Consider the following 12,231-nt stretch of genomic DNA (forward strand, 5'->3'; position numbering starts at 1 on the left):
ATAGATAGATTATGTTATTACAATCTCGAGAATATAAAAAATTACTAAAAACAGGACAAGAATTCATACCTAATTGAGCCAAAACAACTTGCTTGAACTCACTTTCTCTTAGCTAGGGTTTCCATGTATTTTAATTTGGGGAAGATGATGAAATAAGATGATATTAGCTTATTTCCGTCTTTAATTAATTTAATTTCCAATTCAGTCCTTTTCATTTTCTAATTTTCCATAGATGAATCATCATAAATATCTACTAACTCTATTTAATGGTCTAATTGCCATATAAGGACCTCAATTTTTGAATTCTATAACTATTCAATCCTTTTAGATACTAGAACTCAACTTTTGCATTTTATACAATTTGGTTCTTGTATAATTAAACAAGTCGGGACTAAACCAGGTACTTAGAGAATTTTTTGCAAAATGTCAAAATTTTTCCAATGTGTAGGGGACACACGCCCGTGTGGCCAAGCCGTGTGGCTCACACGGTCAAGAGACATGCCCGTCTCTCAGGCCATATGGGCATTTGAAATAGGGACACACGGTCGTGTCCCAGGCCGTGTCTAAATTAGGGTGCTTACTAACTTGGGTCACACGGCCAAGCCACACACCGTGTGCTAGGCCATGTGAACATACTGACTTGCATTAAATAGGTGCAGGGGTTACACAGCCAAGTCACACGCCTATGCGCTAGGCTGTGTAAAAATACCTAAGCATTATGTTTTGAAATTTTGAAGATGTAGGGGACACGCGGCCAAACCACACGCCCATGTGCTAGGCCGTGTGTCACACACAGCCGAGACACACGCTCGTGTCTCTTCCCGTGTGCACGAAAATAGGCCATTTCCAAGGCCACATTTCTCACCCAATTAGTTTTCCACCTACATTAACACTTTAACATATTCGCAAGCCAATACAAAACATTCAAATCAAACCAAAACTAAGTCTTAAACATGTCCTATTATCACATTACCTTAACGTTCTAATTTACCATATTGATCAAAACTCATATTTGCTTACTTATACCAATTATATCATTTCAACTCATTCATCAATATGCCTATAAATTATCCATTTCTCAACTATATCAAACACCACTAAACATGATAAAGCCACACATAGATACATATCAAAATATGTCTAACTCAAGCCATTCCAATGGCTATTTACAACAAAATACTTATAAGCCAACATTGGTCAATTTAAACTATACATGCCATTATAACCAAAATTAGTTTTTCTATATGTACCGAAATAGGCCAATGGATAGTGTAATGATATCTCCACCAAGCTTCCAACCTAACGAGCTTCCGAATTACTATAGAACAGAGGAAAATAATACAGAGTAAGCTTTAGGGCCTAGTAAGTTCGTATAATGGGAAATTAACTTACCATTCATTTATATTTAAGTTAAGCATACAAAATACATCCAAAGCAATTTGGTCAATAGCCTATACACATATCCTCATCAAACATGTTAGTCATGTATTTAACATGAATTTCAAGAAACATGTATGAGCTCATCAAATATCAAATTTCCATATTCATAAACTTTCCACATCTTGTGTTCAAACATCAATTCCATATATTTTGGGTATATACTGATATAATTCATTTCAATTTCATGTTATCTCATGTCAGAACTTTTCCCGCTGAATCATTTAAAATATCGATGGATACACAGATAGTACACACGAAGTGTACAAATCTGAAATCCGTCAATTCATATTCGGGAGTGCTCATATGAGCACATAAACAGGAAACTTTCTTTCGAGCCATATAATAGGAAGCTCATGTGAGCCATGCAACGGGAAGCTCATACGAGCCAATATCGGGAAGCTCCGGAGAGCCATTAATTAGGAAGCTCATAAGAGCCAGTTATCGGGAAGCTCATAAGAGCCATAATGGGAAGCTCCAGAGAGCCATATATCGGGATGCTCATAAGAGTTGCGGTGTGTCCGTAACACATGCAGGATCAGAACCAATCGGGATGCTCCGAAGAGCTATTAACAGGAAGCTCGTGAGAGCCAAATATCGAGATTCTCGTAAGAGCTATAGTGTGTGCACAACACATGCAGGATCATAGCCAATCGGGAACCCTGTATCCATCGAATTTCATTTATTCAAACGAGACTTAATACTTGTCGGTCATTGTTGGTTATGCAATTAATAAATACACATAGCAATTTATACAAATTTCATACATGACAATTACACCATCCAAATACAAAACATTCAATTCAAACATATACATATGCAATTTAGTTACACAAACTTACCTCGACAAGTGTTCGTGTACGTAAAATCTACTAATCTAACACTTTTTCTTTTCCACGATCTAACTCCGTATTTGGTCTATTCGGATCTATACGAATGAATTTAACATAAATTTAATACAATTTACATTCAATTTAATCAAATTCGCATCTTAGGAAAAATTCTCATTTTGCCCATATACTTTTAATTAATTTCGATTTCGTCCCTAAGCTCAGAAAATGAAATTCATGCAATTTAATCATTATTCCAAGCCTAACCAATTTTTACATGTAACATTAGCAGCCCATGTATTTCAAAAAATTTAGAATTTTTCCATAAATTTTACATCTTTTCAATTTAAACCCTAAATCATAATTTCATCAAAATTCACTTTACAAAAGTTGTTTATCTATTAACAACCTTTCATTTTCTACCATAAAACTTCATAATTCATGCATACTCATCCATGGAAAAACCCTAGTACTTTAATAACTTTGCAAATTAATCCCCGAGATAGCTAGATTAAGCTATTACGATCTCGAAAACATGAAAATTATTAAAAAAAGGACAATAATACTTACCCAATTAAGCCAAATAAGCTTGCTCAAAAACTGAACACCATAGCTAGGGTTTCCATGTCTTAAATTTTAGGAAAGATGATAAAATGATGATATTTTTTTATTTTATTATTTATCATCTTTTTATCTTTTACTTTCCAATTTCATCCTTTTCTTTATTGAATTTTCCAATGATGACTAATCATACTTATGTACTAACTCCACCAATTGGTCTATTTTCTATATAAGGACCTCAAAATTTGAATTCCATAGCTATTTGATCCCTTTAGCTACTAGAATTCAACTTTTACATTTTATGCAATTTGGTCCTTTTTATCAAATTAGGCATATAATCAGTAAAATTTTCTTAAAAAAATTTTCATACGATATTTCTATTATAATGCAAACCATGAAATAATATTAAAATAATTTTCCTTCTGGACTCGAATTTGTGGTCCCAAAACCACTATTCTGATTTCACTGAAAACGGGCTGTTACACAAATCATAATCATAAGGGGAGGAATTTCTTATATTATTTTAACAATCCAACCGTTGAATTTATCAATATAATTGTACTTGTCATGCATGTAAATTTTTGAATTGATCTCATATCTCTATTATCTTGATCTAAAATACGATATATATTAATATTTATTGAAGATGAAAGTTTTTTACATAAAAAATAGTTAGAAAATTTTAATATTATTCAAATTTGGCATGCATGATTTACATGAATACAATATGAAAGTTGAAAGTTGAATCGTTAAATATTAATCATACAAAATATACAAAAAGTGAATAACTACATTTAGTTTTACACTATTTCACCGGTGTTAGTGGATCCTCTCTAATTATTATCATAATCAATATACTAATGAATGAATCTTTAGAGTAAATATAACAATTATAATTTTAGAAGATTTGGTTCAAAAAATGTGAGATTACATATTGTAATAAGATTATGGGAATGTAAGTTTACAAGGTGGAATGTCCGGTATGTTACATTACCTTGCTTGATTCATTTGGTCAAAATGCAAGATTCAGATATTTGGTTGACGAAATGCAAGATTACTTAGAAGTACATTTCACTGTATTATCATTGTTATACAAATTTTTTTTTCAAAAGTTCATTTAATAATTTTAGTTTCAATTTTCATAAAATTATGATAAAATATTATATTTTTATTACAATTTATATATTAATAATTAAAATATATGATGTAGAATTTCTTTTATAAAATCATAACTATAATAACTCATGAAAAGTTATTGCAACACCATCTGTTATTGTAATTATAACCTAATTAATATACTAATAAATAAACCGTTAGAGTAAATATGATAAGAATACATTTTTGGTTTTAATTAGACTTAAATTTTATTTGAGAAAAAATTAAATTACTTAAAATAATAAAAAGGTAAATAGTTTAAAATTTAAGATTACACCTATAATCTAAGATTAACTAAGTAACGGGTATTAATGACATTACATAGCATATTACGTTGTCTTGACACTATTTGAAAATATAAGATTATGGTGAAATATTGAGAATATAATATTACTGGCTATAATGTAAGATTTGGCCAACTAAACACATTTAAAGTATGATAGCTATTATTTCACTATTAAAATAAATATAATTTTTATTTAGACTTAAAATTATTAAAGAAAATAGAACGAAACAGATTAAAATAAAAAAAATAAAGGGTAAATTGATTCAAAATTTCAAATTCTACCTATAATCAAAGATAACTTAAGGAATGAGTGTTATTGAGATTACACTCTATATTCCAACATCTTGATACTATTTGAGAATGTGAAGTTATGGGTGGTGGGAATGGTTTGAATCCAGACAAAGTAATCTTAATTCAAAGTGTGAGATTACGGGTTGTAATATTATATAATGTGAATCAAATATACTCTAATAGTTTGATTGATTTGGTGCCACTCATCAATCAAATACCAACTTAATTATGAAATTACAAAAAAAAAAAGAATGTAGCGACCTAAAAATTTTGAGTACGGGCGCTAGTCGAAATAATTATTGAAAATTTAAAAACAGCGTCTCGATTTTATTTGCAAAAGGAGTCGCCACCGATCTTTTTTTAGGTGTGATCGGACACCTAATAAATTCTCTTTTTAGAAGAAAATTTTATTTTTAAATGTTCCTAAAAAAGAGGTAATTTTAGGTATGCGTGAAAATCCAGAGAAAATTAGGGTTCGAGAGTCGGTTACGCGCGAGGAAGGTATTAGCACCCTCGCGACGCCCAAAATTGGTATCTCGTTAAACGCGCGTTGTCTTAATTTTCAAAAATACAAGTTCAATTTAATATTTAATTGTGATCCGATTGAAACTTGAGAAAACTTTTCTTTTTGTTTTTAAACACGAGAACTTTGAAACACAATAATAATTTTTGAAAACACGAAGATTTTTGAAACACGAAAATTTTTTGAAAACACGGAATTTTTTTGAAAACAAGGAAATTTTCGATACATGAGAATTTTTTGACACGAAAAATTTTGAAAACAAAAAAATTTCGAAAACATGAATTTCTTTAAAACATGAATTTTTTTTAAAAAACACGAGAAATTTTTTGAAAACACGAAAACATGAAAATTTTGAAACCACGAAAATTTTTGAAATACGAGAATTTTTTGAACACACGAAAACACGAAAAAAATTTTAAACACGGGAATTTTTGAAAACACGAAAATTTTTTATTCACGAGAATTTTTGAAACACGGAATTTTTTTTTAAAGAAAGGAACACGAATATATTTTTTGAAACACGGGAAATTTTATTATTATTATTATTTGGAAACACGAGAAATTTTGAAGAAATGAAAATTTTTGAAACACGATTTTCTTTAAAAAAATCGTATTTAACACGAATCGATGATATTCACCCCGATATGGCAATGAAACCATCGAATTAGTGTTAACACAATTCAATTTAATATTTAATCGGGATTCTAATAAAACACGAGAATTTTTATTAAAATACGAGGATTTTTGAATATTTTTATTTTTAAAAGGGTGTCCCGAATTTAACACGAGTTATCGATATTCACCCAACATAGCGATGAATTTTATGACTCGATGCTAAATCGGTTCGTTATCTTATGCATTAAAATATTATTATTATTTTTTTAAAAAAAATATGCAATTAAAATGACATAATAATATTTATGAAAACTATTTTTAAACATACTAATTTAAATTAAATAAAACACCATTTAAATACATTAAATAAAATAAAAAAGAAAAAAATTTACCCAAAAAGGCCCTTTTCCTTTTTTTCGGTTTGGGCCTCAGTTGGCCCGCTTCACTGCTGCAATCGGCCCGCTGGAGCTGCTGGGGTATTGGGCCTGCACTGGGTCAAGTCCATTGGTGGTGGACTGCTGGTGGCTTACCAAAAATGGGCTGCTGTTTTTATTTTTTTTACTACTTTTTATTTTCTTTTTTTCTTTCTTTTTTCTCTCTTTTTCTTTCTCCTTTCTTCTTCTTCTTCTTCCCTTTGCTTTTTCTTTCCTTTGAGCCTTGCCCTCTATTTTCTCACTGCCGACGCCTTGCACGGCGGTGCGATGGTGGTGGGAATATAAGGCAAGCCGGTGGGCACTGGCATGCAAAGGAGCGTAGAATTTTGAAGTTGCTCTTTTGTCGTTTTTTTTTTGCTACTCTTTTGTTTGCTTTGCTTTTCTTTTGGTTGCTTGCAACTTTTCGTGGTGAGGGCAAGGGGCGACAACGGTGGCGGTGGTTGGACGACGGCCGTGATGTCTTTTTTTTATGGAATTTCTTTTCCTTTTTCTTTTGGCTTTGAATTTTTTTTGTTTTGTTTCTTGCTCTTTTTATTTTTGTTTCTTGGTTGTTGTTTGCTTTGCTAGGTGTCGTGATGGGGGTCTTTGCATGGTGGGCACTGTGGCCTGGTGCTATGGGCTGGCCACGGTGTCTTTGTTAGTTTTTTATTTTCTCTCAAAAATTTTGCTCTTTTTTTTCTTGTTTTTCTTCCCCTTTTCTTCTTTGCTTTGGGGTTTTAAAACCCATTTTATTTTGATGTTCTCTTCTTTTTTGCGGAGTTGCGGTGGGCTAGGAGGGCTAGGCCTAGCCACACATTGCAGTCTTGACTTACTGGAGTGGTCGCCAGAGGACCAAAATGTAATGGCAACAAAACTTTGGGGCCAAAACATAATTTTAAGAAAGTTTAGGGGTCAAAGTGCAATTGTGAGAAAGTCTAAGGGTCAAAATGTAATTTTAGAAAGTTTTTGGGTCAAAATGTAAATTTTGAAGAGTACAGGGGTTAAAATGCAAAAAAATAAAAAAAAATCTTTTTTTTTTCAAACACGAAATTAATCCCGGACAAAATTCAGTGATTACAGCTGCCCCTCTTTGCTCATCGCTGTGTAACAGGGATAGAGCAAAGACTAAAAAGCACTGAATTTTGTTCGACCATCTAAAATTTTCCTCTTTATTTGAAAAGCAAAAATCGAGGATAGCTCGGCGTGCGACCCGAGACTCAACTCACTTCTAGCGATATGAGTTGATTTTTGAAAAACATGAATTGAAAAATACCTTAGCGTGACCCGAAGCTCAACTCACCTCTCGCAATATGAGTTAATTTTTTGAAACACATAAATTTAAAAGAAATACCTCGGCATGGTCCGAGGCTCAACTCACCTCTGTATTATGAGTTGATTTTTGAAAAACGAAAATTTAAAAGAAATACCTCGGCATGACCCGAGGCTCAACTCACCTCTGTATTATGAGTTGATTTTTGAAAAACGGAAATTTAAAAGAAATACCTCGGCATGACCCGAGGCTCAACTCACCTCAGATTATGAGTTGATTTTGAAAACGGAAATTTAAAAGAAATACCTCGGCATGACCCGAGGCTCAACTCACTCAGATATGAGTTGATTTTGAAAACAAAATTTAAAAGAAATACCTCGGCATGACCCAGTGCTCAACTCACCTCAGTATTATGAGTTGATTTTTGAAAAAGCGAAATTTAAAAAATACCTCAACAGGACCGAGGCTCAACTCACCTCAGATTATGAGTTGATTTTTGAAAACGGAAATTTAAAAGAAATACCTCGGCATGACCCGAGGCTCAACTCACCTCAGATTATGAGTTGATTTTTGAAAAAGCGAAATTTAAAAAAAAATACCTCAACAGACCCGAGGCTCAACTCACCTCAGATTATGAGTTGATTTTGAAAACGGAAATTTAAAAGAAATACCTCGGCATGACCCGAGGCTCAACTCACCTCTGTATTATGAGTTGATTTTTTGAAAAAAGCAGATATTTTTAAAAAAAATACCTCAGCGTGACCCGAGGCTCAACTCACCTCTGTATTATGAGTTGATTTTTGAAAAACGGAAATTTAAAAGAAATACCTCGGCATGACCCAAGGCTCAACTCACCTCTGTATTATGAGTTGATTTTTGAAAAACGGAAATTTAAAAGAAATACCTCGGCATGACCCGAGGCTCAACTCACCTCTGTATTATGAGTTGATTTTTGAAAAACGAAAATTTAAAAGAAATACCTCGGCATGACCCAAGGCTCAACTCACCTCTGTATTATGAGTTGATTTTTTGAAAAACAAAAATTGAAGATACCTCAGGATGTGACCCGAGGCTCAACTCACCTCTCGCAATATGAGTTGATTTTTTTTCAAAAGCAGAAATTTAAAATACCTCAGGATGTGACCCGAGGCTCAACTCACCTCTGTATTATGAGTTGATTTCTTTTGAAAAAACAGAAATTAAATTAAAAAAATACCTCAGCGTGACCCGAGGCTCAACTCACCTCTGTATTATGAGTTGATTTTTTGAAAAAAAAACAGAATTTTAAAAATATTTCTTGAAAGAAAGAAGGTTTCAAAAAAACATCAGGTGAAACTAAAAGCCTTCTTCTTCATTGATTCTGTGCAGCTTTCTCCTAGTATTCCTTCCTCTACTGGTATACCTGTATATGTCATGTATGATGTCATTATGATATGCACATGTTTGTCCTAAATGCTTTTGTGTCTACATGATCATGCAATGCACCGTGGGCTGTTTGTCACGTGACCCCTTTTGACTTTCGTGAGGGCCTTCATTCATTGCCTCCATTCACGACTTTCTCTCAAGTTTTGTACTCATCTTCAAGGTTTGCAATTAATCCACATTTCTTCGTATATCACTCTCTTGCCCCCTACTGAACATTGTTCCTGTTTTGGGGCCCTTATATTTATCAAATTCTCATCCAGGTAATGCTCAACATTCCTTTTGTTTAGAGTATGTCATCTTACTATTTATCATTTAAATGAATCCAAAATGAGATGCATAAAAAGACAAAGTAGGCATGAAAGAAAGACTTCACATTCATTTTTTTTTCAAAAGCAACAAACAAAAAATTGACAAGGAAAGTTTAACAAATGAATCGTCATAAAGAAAAGAAAGCGAATTCAATGGCCAGAAATGCTCTAGATATCCAATGCATGAACTTTCCACGTTTCTTCATCCTGGATCTTTTCGAGCACGGCTTCTTGTGTAGAAGATTTTGAGCTTTTGAGAATGCTTCAAATATTGTGACTTTGTCATTCGACTCCCTGTTCGAGTCGCCTTGCTCCTTAAGTCCGAGCCCACCTTGTTAGGACGCCCTTTTGGGTTTTCATCCTAATTTTTTGTTTATCAAGACGCCCTTTTTGGGTTTTCATCTTGATTTTTTTTCTTTTCTTTGTTTTTTTGTTTTTGTTTTTTATTTTTTTGTTTTGTCTATTTTTTTCTGTTTTTTTGTTTTTTTCTATTTTTTTATTTTTTTAAGCATAATATTTCTTCACAGCATCTGAGTTCACTGGATTAGGTAATTCTTTCCCGTCCATCTCAGTGAGAATCAGAGCCCCTCCTGAGAATGTCTTTTTTACAACATATGGCCCTTCACAATTTGGTGACCATTTTCCTCGAAAGTCCTTTTGTATCGGGAGGATCTATCTTAAAACAAGCTCCCCTTCACGAAATTCTCTTGGCTGCACCTTTTTATCATGAGTCGTGATCATTCTTTTCTGATACATCTGTCCATGACAAATTGCCTTCAAGCGTTTTCCTTCAATAAGGTTTAGCTAATCATATCGAGCTCGAACCCACTCTGATTCTTCTAATCTGGTCTCCATTAAGACGCGCAGGGATGGGATCTCTACTTCGATAGGCAGAACGGCTTCTATCCCGTAGACCAGAGAAAAAGGAGTTGCCCCCGTAGACGTCCGTACCGAGGTGCGATATGCGTACAACGCGAATGGTAGCTTCTCATGCCAGTCTTTATACGTCTCAGTTATCTTCCCAATAATCCTCTTAATGTTCTTATTAGAGGCTTCTACTGCTCCGTTCATCTTCGGGCAGTAGGGTGAAGAATTATGATGGTTTATCTGGAATTGCTCACATACTTCTTTCATCATCTTGTTGTTCAAATTTAAAGCATTATCTGAGATGATTCTTTCAGGCAGACCATATCGACATATAATCTCATTTTTAAAGAACTTACAGACTGCAGCCTTTGTCACATTAGCAAACGAAGTAGCTTCTACCCATTTTGTGAAGTAGTCTATAACCACAAAGATGAATCGATGCCTATTGGAAGCTTTCGGGGAAATTGGCCCTATAACATCCATGCCCCACATAGAAAAAGGCCACGGAGAAGTCATGACATGAAGGGGAGACGGAGCTGCATGAATTTTATCGCCATAAATTTGACATTTGTGGCACTTTCGTGCGTAACCAATGCAATCCCTTTCCATCGTCAGCCAATAATAACCAAGTCTCATAATCTGCCTGGCCATGGTGAAACCACTGGCATGCGTTCCACAAATCCCTTCATGAACCTCCTCAAGTATCTTTCTAACTTCAACAGCGTCCACGCACCTCAGGAGCACTTGATCTTTTCCTCTTTTGTATAGAGTATCCCCGTCAAGAACAAACCCAATCGCCATTCTTCTGATTGTTCTTTTGTCATTCTCATTTGCTTGCTCAGGGTACGCTTGATTCTTGATGTACTCTAGGATATCATGGAACCATGGTCGTCCATCTGACTCTTCCTCAATGCTAAAACAGTGTGCGGGGGTCTCATATATGCTCATTTGGATAGGCATTATTTCATTTTCTCTGTTTGCTTTGAACATCGAAGCCAAGGTGGCTAGGGCATCAGCCAATTGATTCTCTTCCCGTGGAAAGTAGTTAAAAGTCACTTCATAGAATTCCTTGATTAGCTCTGCAACGAGATCGCGATATTTGACTAATTTTGAATCTCTTACTTCCCAATCTCCACGAACTTGGTAAATGACTAGTGCTGAGTCCCCGTGTACCTCTAAGATTTTGATTTTCCTCTTGATAGCTGCACGAAGTCCCATGATGCAAGCTTCATATTCTGCTATATTATTTGTACAGAAGAAATTCAATCTGGTAGTAAGTGGGTAATGATCCCATTCAGGTGACACTAAGACTGCTCCGATCCCATGCCCGAATGCATTTGATGCACCATCAAAGCTCATCTTCCATGACTTTCTTTTTGGTGACTCGCCCTCTTTTTCTGAAATGCACATCAAATCTTCATCTGGGAACTCAAATCTTAAAGGCTCGTATTCCTCTGTTGTACGACTTGCCAAGAAGTCAGCTATTGCGCTTCCCTTTATCGACTTTTGGCTCACATATACAACGTTATACTCAGTCAATAGGATCTGCCATCGGGCCATCCTCCCTGAGAGTGCAGGTGACTCCATCATGTACTTTATTGGGTCCAGTTTTGAAATTAACCATGTCGTGTGATACAACATATATTGTCTGAGCCTTCGAACCGTCCAAATCAATGCACAACAAAACTTCTCAATTGAAGGGTATTTTGCCTCATATTCTGTGAACTTCTTGCTGAGGTAGTAAATTGCCTTTTCTCTTCTCCCTGACTCATCATGTTGCCCCAGTACGCAACCCATTGAGTTCTCAAACACGGTCAGATACAATATTAAGGGTTTTCCAGGGGTCGGTAGTACTAGCACAGGAGGATTAGATAGATACTATTTTATCTTGTCGAAGGCCACTTGGCACTCCTCGTTCCATTCTCCCGGATTACGTTTTTGAAGGAGTTGAAAAATTGGGTCACACTGATTGGTAAGTTAAGCAATGAATCGAGCAATGTAATTCAACCTTCCTAAAAAACCTCTGACTTCCTTTTGTGTACGCGGGGGAGGCAATTCTTGTATAGCTTTTATCTTATCTGGATCAACCTCGATACCTCTTTCACTAACAATGAAACCTAGCAGTTTTCCTGAGGTAGCCCCAAATGTACATTTGGCCGGGTTAAGCTTCAACTGGAACTTTCTTAATCTTTCAAACAGCTTCCTAAGACTCCCAACATGCTCTCTTTCTTCCCGAGATTTGGCAATCAT

The 12,231-nt window shown here is 34.6% G+C and overlaps 1 pseudogene; it reads right to left on the reverse strand.

Moving 5' to 3' along the window:
- Positions 1–9,918: 9,918 nt before the first annotated feature.
- LOC105785064 (uncharacterized) lies at positions 9,919–12,231 on the reverse strand (annotated as a pseudogene).

Source organism: Gossypium raimondii, chromosome 5 (assembly GCF_025698545.1).
Source record: "Gossypium raimondii isolate GPD5lz chromosome 5, ASM2569854v1, whole genome shotgun sequence".
NCBI lineage: Eukaryota > Viridiplantae > Streptophyta > Magnoliopsida > Malvales > Malvaceae > Gossypium > Gossypium raimondii.